Raw genomic sequence first — 10,498 nt, forward strand, 5'->3', positions numbered from 1 at the left:
CAGTGGTATCTGGTATCACGAGACCGCCACAACAGGTTTTGATGACGTCTACTTTTTGTCATCCAAAGTTGTGCTGCTCGTAATGCGTGTTTTGAACTGGTAACATTTAAAGGGTAATGTAAGTCTGTGTCGCGGTCTGGGGATTGAGGCTCTGTAACATAAGTAGCGGGTGGACGGGTATCCAATAAAGTAATAAAAGCAAAACAAAATTTGCATCACTACTGCCTTGAGAAATCGATTTTAACACCGCTCGAAGGGATGCAGGAGACTCACTAGTCCCTTTGTTTTTGTTATTGTCATGACTATGCGAAACAATATGGAGGAAAGTGGTAGTGTCTGTCGGATGATTGCTGTGTGAAAAAGCTTCCAAGTTGATGAGGGCACCACAAGTCAACTTGTCACGCAGGCTGCGCCCACTCCTTTGCCTCCCTGATCGCGCATGCGCAGACAGGAAAGAATGATTCACAAATAAAGAAAAAGAACTAAGCTGTGTAAGACAAAGTTCCATTGAAATGCCGCAACGCTGTGCGGTTCATTCTATTTTCTGTACCCAAACTGCGATGGCAACTGGGTCCATCAACAAAAGTGGCATCACGCACTAACTACTGAATAATTCACATAACTGCCTGTTTGTGTGTACTTATACACATTAGGCATATTTGTACAAGTTCTTACATCTCTTGTCTTTCTCTACTCATATTTTTTCACATCCACTCCTCTCTACTGGCTGCTCGCTATTAAAGTGCTAAGCTCAAGGTTGGGCAGATGCCATATATCACACAGTCAGCAGTGATTTTCTTCTTTTCTGCTCCTTTATTTGTCCTCTTGTAAAATACTGCAGCAGAGCCCAGTAATCATTGTGCCACATGATCTGGCATAATCTGCTCACAATCTGTTGAGTCAGAGATGTGTATACCTGTAAGGTATATCCCTTCGTATCCTGAATTAGCGTTGCTCACTACCCAACTGCCAGCCTGCTCACATAGTGGCTAAACGCTGCTCCCTTCACCAAAACCCTTGCGTATGCCAGTAGACTCACATCTTGGCTGAAAAACATGGAAATGGGGCGACAACTTTTATCTATCGGCATGTTATAAGTAGACTGCTTTCTCGTAAGACTCCATGCAGAACTTGGTTATCGACAAAATATCCCAAGTATCAGATTCGCTCTGCACAGTATTGTTATATATTCCCACTCTCCTTTTCATGTTCAACCCATAATCACTATCACCATAGCGGGAACCCAATTTTGGAATGTTGGCATGTAGAAGATGACGTAAGCAACGTTGGTTGGATGCTGCTTCAGTCAGAGTGCTCTTCGCTGCCAGTGGACTTGCAATTTGTGCAGTATTATGCCAGTCTTTTTTCTTTTTTCACTGTTTTGCCTCCTGTTCTAGTGGGTCGTGTGGTGAGCATGTGACCTATATAAAATTGTACAATAAAATCTATTAATGGAAAGTCAGTGCTTTGCCCGTGGTTTTGTGTCTTCCTTTCGTTCCGTGTCAGTTTTAGCACCGCACTTGAAACATTAGATAGTTTTAGATTAAGGGCAGTGTGCAAAGAATCTGTAAAGCGCTTTGTAAAAGCAGTGTACTTGCGTGTGGCTTGTTCTTTTTTGTAAAGAAAAGCTGTTGCCTCTAGTTGGTCGGGATTTCTCATGTCCGCCTGCGTGGTACTCAAAAAAAAAAAAAAAAGAAAAAAAGACAGCAGCTGGAAGGCTTCGTCTTTAAGTTTCCGCGTAACAGAATGATGTTTTCTCGTATATTTGAATTACAGTCCGATGCTGTCATACTTGCAGGTTGTGTGTAAGTTGTACATTACGAATTTAATTTTTATTTGAGAAATTTAATTAGTTTAGTAACGAACGCTCGCTAAGAGGAAGGCCTACAAGAATGAGGATGTATGCTGTTCTAACAGTACCGCCACCTAGCGGCCACGGCCACTTGGATAGATCTCAAACAGCAGCTGAAAAAGGGCTTTGTCTTTCAGTTACCGCGTAACATATTTGTTTTCTCGTATATTCGAATAACAATACAAAGCTATCATGTCTGCAGCTTGTGTGTAAGCTGTGCATTACGCATTTCATTATGCAATTTACTTTCAAATATTCATTTAGTTCAATAATGCACTTGCACTTGGCGGACAGCCTGGAAGAATGAGGAAGCATGCATGTGTGACATATGTCGCTTGTGGTGGTAGTGCTTGTGTAACATAATCTAACGTTGGTAACAGCTTTGCTGCGCATACGCTTTCACAGGGTGGAATGGAGGCAGAATTTAGTTTGTGTGTGACTTGTACAGCCATGACGATGCGATGCCGGAGCTCACAGCCACTCCTATATACACTTACTGTACTGGACTCAAAACACTTGTTCTCTGTTATATTCATGGTACGTTCAATGGGTTCACATTGCATGTGAAAGCAGGAAACATGTTGCTGCAGCTTGGGCACCACCTTTAAAGGAAGGCAACGAAAGCTTGGGTGCTCGTTTTGTGGTATGCTCATGTGATTGTGCTTGTGTAATTGCAAGGCGGCTGAATTCATAAGCATTGTAAGGAGAAATAACTGCTGCAAACTTGAATGCTTTGGTAAAAACATGCGGTGCTTATGTTAGGCATTTTTACAGTGCTCTAATAAAGCAAGGTAAGACATGCCAGAAAGAAATGCGCTACCACCAAATTTATTATAACCTATCAAATTTGAAGCAGTAATAATAATATCTCTATCTGTATACCGCAGTATTGCTTCACTACGTTCACTTACCTTTTTTATGCAAGTTAAACGTCTTGCACTCGTGCAAATGTCTTGTATTGTAAGTAAGTCTCAATGAAGCAGAATGCTTTCTTTATTTTATAATGCTATTATCTCAGTCACAGCAAATTGAAGTACTTATATTCCGTTTGAAGCATAATAAATTTAATGATCAGCTACATATATGTAAATCCAAAGAAAGTGCACCCCTTTATGGTCAACTGTGCATTGATATATTCCAGATGATTCATACGGAAGTCAACGCTCCGTTTCCTTCGGTAAATAGTCAAGGGAATTTGAAGGTCGCAGGATAGCCTTTAAGTCAGTGCGTAGTTGATATGGGAGACCCAGCTGCATTCTACGTTCCACCGATAGTCTACACAAACAGGCAAGTCGGCGCCCTGTCTGCGGTCTCGGCTGTCATCTGAATGTGCTGCTAAATTCAGAGCCGTTCGTGGCCAGGTTGCACATCACTTGGCCGCGGGGCTCTCCGCAGAAGTGACTGCAGTAGCTGACATAGAATGTCTGCACCTCGGTCAGTCTCTTGAGCGACTTGAGTTGCAGCGGCGACTCAGTGGGGTCCTGCAACGAACTTGCCTGCATGGCTTCCAACGCGACGTCGAGGGCAAACCGATCCGCCAGGAGCCGGCGCTCCTTGGCGGACTTTGCACAGTCCAGCCTGCATGAGAGTGCATAGACTGGGTTGTCGAAGGGCGCCCTTAGGTGGCGGAACTCTACCACAGTTTAGAAAAGAGCGTTGTTGGTGCGAGTTCATACATGCATACTCGTGGTGCATTCCCCTCGTCACATTTGAGCACTATGGTGGTCTAGAACCTTGCGTACAAGACATCGTGTCCACAATGTCCAAGTTTGGCTTCTTATGCTAGTGACATTACCACTTTTCCTGGTGTAAAGAGCAAATAAAGAACCCTTAGCCAACAGAAGTATTTCACTTTTCAACACATCTCGTGTTGCTACGAACGACGACATCATATCTACATCGACGGCTCTGTCACACCTGGTTCATCTCCTTTTGCTGTGTGGGTTCTATAACAGGTGCTACTATTTCCGCAAAGTGGAGCCATAGTATGTCAAGCACTGCGGCAGTAGCTTTTCCTACTGCATCATGCTTTCCACTACATCTTAAAGCAGCCAGAATATAGCTCGGACACCTTCATAGACGAACATCTATATTTTTCCTGAAGTATTTTTCTAAGTGGTATTTTTACTAAAGTTGCAGACGCAGACAGGCGCTGGGCTCCTAAAACCCCCGGGCGACCATCAGGGCCATTGCAAGGTAAATGTACCTGGTAGCAAAGCTTCCATAAGAGCCCATACGTTCAAAACATGGCGGTCCATCGGGCTTAGCGCCATCTGTATGTGGTGGGAACACTTCCGGCGGAAGAAAAAATAATGTGACGCCATGTCCGTTAAAAGCAGAAGTGACGTCATTTTGTTTTCGAAGGCGCAAAATTTGTTTTGTTGTTCTTCCTTTGGAGCTATATATTCAAATGCCCCGCCATTCGATTTGATGGGCGTTTCGAGCTTTCAGCGTGGAAAGCGATGCAGGAAAAGGCCAGCCGTACGGTGTGGGAGATATAGGGTTCTCCTCCGTACTCTTGGGACAAAGGAACGTCAACACAGTAGTGAAAACAATCACAAGGGCATTTATTGCACCTTTCATAGATCAATGCCTGCTAGCCGAGTTGCTATCCCCAAAACATGCCGATGGGCGCGCGACAAATCTAGAAGTCCGACTTACCGCGACCGCATGGCGAGCGAATATGTTCGCCCCATGCTGGATCCCAACGCCTGGTCATTCGCGTGTACGGTCACGCGGACGGTGGCGCGTTCCAAGGCGGCCACGCAGAAGCATGGGTCGGCGGCGCGCGGGACGTCCACGCTGTCCCCCGACCCGCCGGGAAAGAGCCAAGAGCCTTTCTTTCCCGCCCCCGCCGCAGCGCAACACTAGCGCCATCTCTCGCACTGCGCTTCCACCCCTCCGACTGCCGCGGGCGCCAGGCCACGCGGCGGGCGAAGCCGCCCTGCAGGAGACGAGCTATGCGGGAAAACTAGATCCCAGGGGAGGCGTGAGAGTCACGCATCCCCACATCCCCCCAACCTTAAATCATTACATATCCCGGCGAAACATTTCACACAGTCTAACATCAACACGTGCTTCGCGAACAAGATAGTAGTACATGCAAGAGTGGCCGCTGAGGAAATGTCCACACGCTGTCCATAGCATGCGAGCCGACTGTCCTTGTGTACACCGCTGGCGTCCGCCGGTCACGGCAGCAGCTTTGCAGGCTCAACGGCACGATGCCAGGCCAGGACTCCGGAAACGACGAAGCAGTAGTCGGAACGAGCAAGCGTCGCTCGCGCCGACGCGCCCTGCTGGCGAGAGCCGCAGTAGCTGTCGGTGACCGCCGGCTCTTTCGTCCGCCGCCGAGGGTTGCGAGCTGGATACAGGAGGCCGCCGAAGTCGCTGCGCCGAACTGGCCACAGCATCACCATCGCCCGGGGTGGCTCGTTCGTAGTCCGGGGCAGCAGCGCAGACGATGTGCAGGTGACAGCAAGCCAGGGGTGACTCCAATCACGCTGCGTACACTTAACACACTCGGCAAACACTATAAAGTAGTGCAAGAGAGAGGAAGTCTGCATGCGCATCGCCCACGTGGTACGATGTTCAACTCGGCTAGTAAAAGATCGGGCAGCTACTCAGATGCTAAGTTCATGTGAACGAAGCTCGCTTCCTTGAGCCGAACGAGTAATTTCAATTCGTGCGACGCTAAATAGAATGAGGGAAGCAAATTGCAACGCCTCAACGCCACGGTCCACCAGGTTTTGTCCCTCCACGTGCGACAGGCAGCTTCGTAAAGCCTTAGGCCTAAATCCTCGCTACCCTGACAACAACCGGCATCCAAAAACAACACCCAAAATGGGCGCAAAACAGGCAGCCGCGAGGAGACGTTCGCTCTGTGAGGTGGTCCTACTCCGCTCGATGCACACAGCATCCGAGTTGACGGCGCCCACCGTCCCAGACGGTGTCGGAGCGCCCGGTGCCAGGCCGCAATACCAGTCAGCCCGTAGTGGCACCCGTGGCCCGCGGCCACCCGGCTCCCAGAGCCGCGACTTCATCAGAGTCAAAGAGATAGGAGAAGCTATTTACATAAGAAATTCGGACCACCCACGAGGCTTCCGTACTCACTCGCTTCAGGCTTGCCACTGCTCTGCGGGCGCTCAGCCTCGCTCTCCCAGGATGCAGACCACGTGGCTCTCGTACCAACGAATGCCATTAAAGAAAAACACTTGCGAAAAGGCTTAGCATGTTGATAAGTTCAAACACACTACAGCCACCGTCGCCTCGCTCAAGAAAGCAGGCCGCCGACGCTAGCGATCAAAATCCACGCTAGGCCTACGCTTCGGTTCAAACAAAGGTCTTGAACGAAGCAACACTTAAAATTATCGTCCGATGCCCCAAGAGCCCCACGTTGGGCGCCAGATGTGGGAGATATAGGGTTCTCCTCCGTACTCTTGGGACAAAGGAGCGACAACACAGTAGTGCAAACAGTCACAAGGGCATTTATTGCACCTTTCATAGATCAATGCCAGCTAGCCGAGTTGCTATCCACAAAACATGCCGATGGGCGCACGACAAATCTAGAAGTCCGACTCACCGCGACCAGAAAACGAGCGAATATGTTCGCCCCATGCTGGATCCCAACGCCTGGTCGTTCGCGTGTACGGTCACGCCAACGGTGTCCAAGGCGGCCACGCGAGACGGTCTCGCAGAAGCATGGTCGGCGCACGCGCGGGCGGCACGTCCGTCCCGCTCGCTTCCCGAACCCAAAGAGGACGCGCCTTGTCTCGGCGCCCGAGTAACCCCGCCGCGACAGTCGCGCCATCTCTCGCACCGCGCTTGTACCACTCCGACCGCCGCGGGCGCCAGGCCACGCGAGCCGTGCGGGAAAACAGCATATCAGGGGATGCGCTATGCGGGAAAAACATCAGGGGACGCGCGAGAGTCGCGCATCCCCACATCCCCCCAACCTTAAATCACTTCTTATTCCGGCGAAACACGTCACACGGTCTAACATTAACCCGTGCTTCGCGAACAAGATAGTACATGCAACAGTGGCCGCGCTGAGGAAATGTCCGCACGCTGTCCATAGCATGCGAGCCGACTGTCCTTGGGTACACCGCTGCCGCATGGCGAGCGAATATGTTCGCCCCATGCTGGATCCCAACGCCTGGTCATTCGCGTGTACGGTAACGCGGACGGTGGCGCGTTCCAAGGCGGCCACGCGAGGCGGTCTCGCAGAAGCATGGGTCGGCGGCGCGCGGGACGTCCACGCTGTCCCCCGACCCGCCGGGAAAGAGCCAAGAGCCTTTCTTTCCCGCGCCTAAGTAACCCCGCCGCAGCGCAACACTAGCGCCATCTCTCGCACTGCGCTTCAACCACTCCGACCGCCGCGGGCGCCAGGCCACGCGGCGGGCGAAGCCGCCCTGCAGGAGACGAGCTATGCGGGAAAACTAGATCTCAGGGGAGGCGTGAGAGTCACGCATCCCCACAGTTCATGAGTAAGGATCAGAAGCTGAAAAGTCTTCTTCGACGATACAAAGACTGCTTTTCTTTGTCGTCGAGGATTCGGCAAATGCCATTTCCAAAGCATCGCATAATAGCCGGCCGGAGAATCCGCTCGACCACTCCGCCAGAGCCCTTACCAAGTATCGAAGCGAGAGCGAGAAGTTATAAGGCAACAAGTCGTCGAATTGCTGCGCGACATCATTCAGCCGTCGAAAACCCCATGGGCGTCTGCAGTGGTCTTAGTGAAGAAGGATGGAAGTCTGCTCTTCTGCGTCGATTATCGCCGCTTGAACAAAATAACCAAGGACGTACACCCTCTCCCTAGGATAGATGACGCATTAGACCGACTCTGCAATACTAAGTACGTTTCGTCGATGGACCTCAAGCTGGTTATTGGCAAATTGAAATCGACGAAAGGGATCGAGAGAAAACCGCGTTTATCACACCAGACTGCCTCTGAGTTCACAAGGCTCGGCGACAACATAGACAACAGATAGAACCATCGGTAACTTTCGAGAAACTGTGGCAGGGCGTGCTTTCGCACGATGGCACCACTGTGGCTGCGCCTCACTCGCAACCTACGTTGCTTGTGCTTGTCTGGTGAATCTCTCTTGGATTACGTGAACCCGAAACTATCAACAACAACAAGCACCCACAATAGGATCCACATCTACAGCACCCACGACTGAGACGCTCCGCAGATGCTACCTGCCGTAACCACTATGCAAGAGCCACCACTCGGCGAAAACCTCTCCCTTGCAGCCCGTCCCGCGTCTCGGCAATTGGCTAGCCGTTTTCAAGTCGCTGTTGCCGTCAGCTAGCGCACCGAGCCAGTCGGCAACAACTGTCCAGGAGCCCCCAACTACGCTATCTCCTGCACCGCTACATGCGCGGGAGATTATGTTGGTCACCACGCCTCCAGCACCCGCGAAGCACACGCATAGCCCCGATCAAGACGCGATCCCAATACCCGACGAGCAGTTCCGGCTACGAGATCGCGAGAAATTGCAGACGCCGCAGGACGTGAAGTTATGCATCCAGCTCTGGATCCTCGGGGCAGCCCCGACCGTTGCTCTGCTTTTCTCCCTGTGGTTGTTGGTGCCTTTCCTGCTCGACAGGAACACGATCCAGCAGTCTGCAGAAGCACTCTTTGGGGGAACATCAGCAACCTCGGGGATGGCTGCCGTCGCGGTTACAGTGCCCGTAACTGTGTCCGTAACTGTACCCGTAACATATTTCAATCGCGCTTCCCACTAGGGGGGGGGGGGGGGGGGGGGCATAGCGGCGCGAATATCGCCTCCAGAGCCGACAAAGAAGACGGCTCACGGGCTTGTAGCGCGAGAACAGAACACGCTGGTGCACTCAATCGACCTGAGCAGCCGAGGTATCGGCCGTTCCCAGGATCCCGCGGCACAATGGCTGCCCGGCGTAAATAAACCGTCGCCACCGACAGAATCATGTCTAGTAGGCGAGCAGCAGGGTTGCCGTTGGGAATTTTTCAAAAAGAGCCAGAACTGAGGCTAAAAGTAGCCAAAAGTAGCCACGCCACCTGGTCTTGGCGCCAAATTTGTAGCCAAGTAGAAAAGTACCATTATTATAAGCAACTTTTATTAATGAACAATAAATAATATCATTTTGAATCAACACAAGAACACAGAGTAAATAAAGAGCAAGGAAATTTGGTTCTCTTGCTTGGCCTTCAAGCATCAGGTACGTTGCAAATAAATAAAAGTTCAGTCCGCGTAGTTTATCTAGAGTAGATAGTGTTCATGCCGGAGTAATTTTGGCACATTCTATTCAACAACTCAGCAGGAACGTCAAACGATGATGCTGTTTTTTCTTGAAGTCGTAGCCCAAATTTGATTCGCAGAATCGCCATGAGCAAGTCCAGCTTCATTTTGTTACGGATCTCTGTTTTCGTCAAGTTCACGCAAGAGAACACGCGCTCTGCATCAGCGTTAGAAATTGGAAGGGTCAAAATTTTCAGTGCTCCTTGCGCCAGGTGTTGAAAAGGGCATTCGCCGCAAGGGTCCTTGTACGATGCCGCTGCGTGCCAGAAAGTCAAACATGATGCGCGATCAAGTGCACCGCTAACACTCTGCAGCTGGCGTATTTCAGACTCCAGTTCGATTGAGGAACATCCAAAAAAATGCAGCGGTAGCTTCATTATGCATTCACGGCTCTTAGCACTTTCTATGCCATCGGGATTTATGGCACACAGTCTTCGAAGTGCAGAGGAGGCATTTGGAAGTCGCTGCTGCAGTCCCATCGCCATTTGCCTCAAGAATTGGAAACAGCGCTCCCTCACGGCCCGTTGGTCTTCAATAGGGACTAGTGAAATCTTCTCTCTGAAGACGTCACCTAGGTCCACTACCTCTGGTTGCAGGAAAATCGACTTCATTTTTGCCAGGTCTAGCGACAGCAGACTTGCCGTTGTGTTGTGCCTCAAAACTGATGGATTCAAAATCCGCCTAAGAATTTCCAAATACAAATTTTCTAGCTCTTGGAAGACAACCAGTGGGTCAGTTGTGTTTGTTTGGAACATTTTGTTCACTCGCCTAACGTTACGGAGAACTGAGGCAAGAAACACGAGGTAAACATAATTTTTTCTGTCTCGATACATCTCTCGTAAAATGCGCACGTTGTAGCTGCGATCTTCTGCTTTCTCAAAAAACTCTTCGAGAGACTGGTACTGCGCCAAAATTCTTTCTATAGAGTCTGCAATAGCAAGCCATCTCGTCTGCGAAAGCGACAGAATCTTGGGCGGTGGATTTGCACTTTCATCTTCCACTGTCATACTGGCATACAGTCTCTTATAAGCATCTTGCCAGCAGCTGCTGTGTGCAAAGTAGTTGTAGGTTTCTCGCACTAAGTGCTCAACCGCAGAAGGAATCGCCTCCATCGACTTGGATGCCACAAGGTCCAGGCTGTGGCAAGAGCATTTGATCAGAATCAAGTCTTTGTTGTCCTCACTAAGACGACTGAACAGAGAATTGTGTTTGCCGCACATGGCATTTGCACCATCGGTGCAGAGTCCGAGACAGTTCTTGATCGATAGGCCGTGCTTGTCCAACGTCTTCAATGCCGCGTCGTGAAGCGTTTCTGCCGTTCCATCAGACAGCTCTACGAGATCAAGAAGGGTGGTTGCAATCCTGT

This window comes from Dermacentor andersoni, chromosome 2 (genome assembly GCF_023375885.2).
Source record: "Dermacentor andersoni chromosome 2, qqDerAnde1_hic_scaffold, whole genome shotgun sequence".
In the NCBI taxonomy this organism is placed as follows: Eukaryota; Metazoa; Arthropoda; class Arachnida; order Ixodida; family Ixodidae; genus Dermacentor; species Dermacentor andersoni.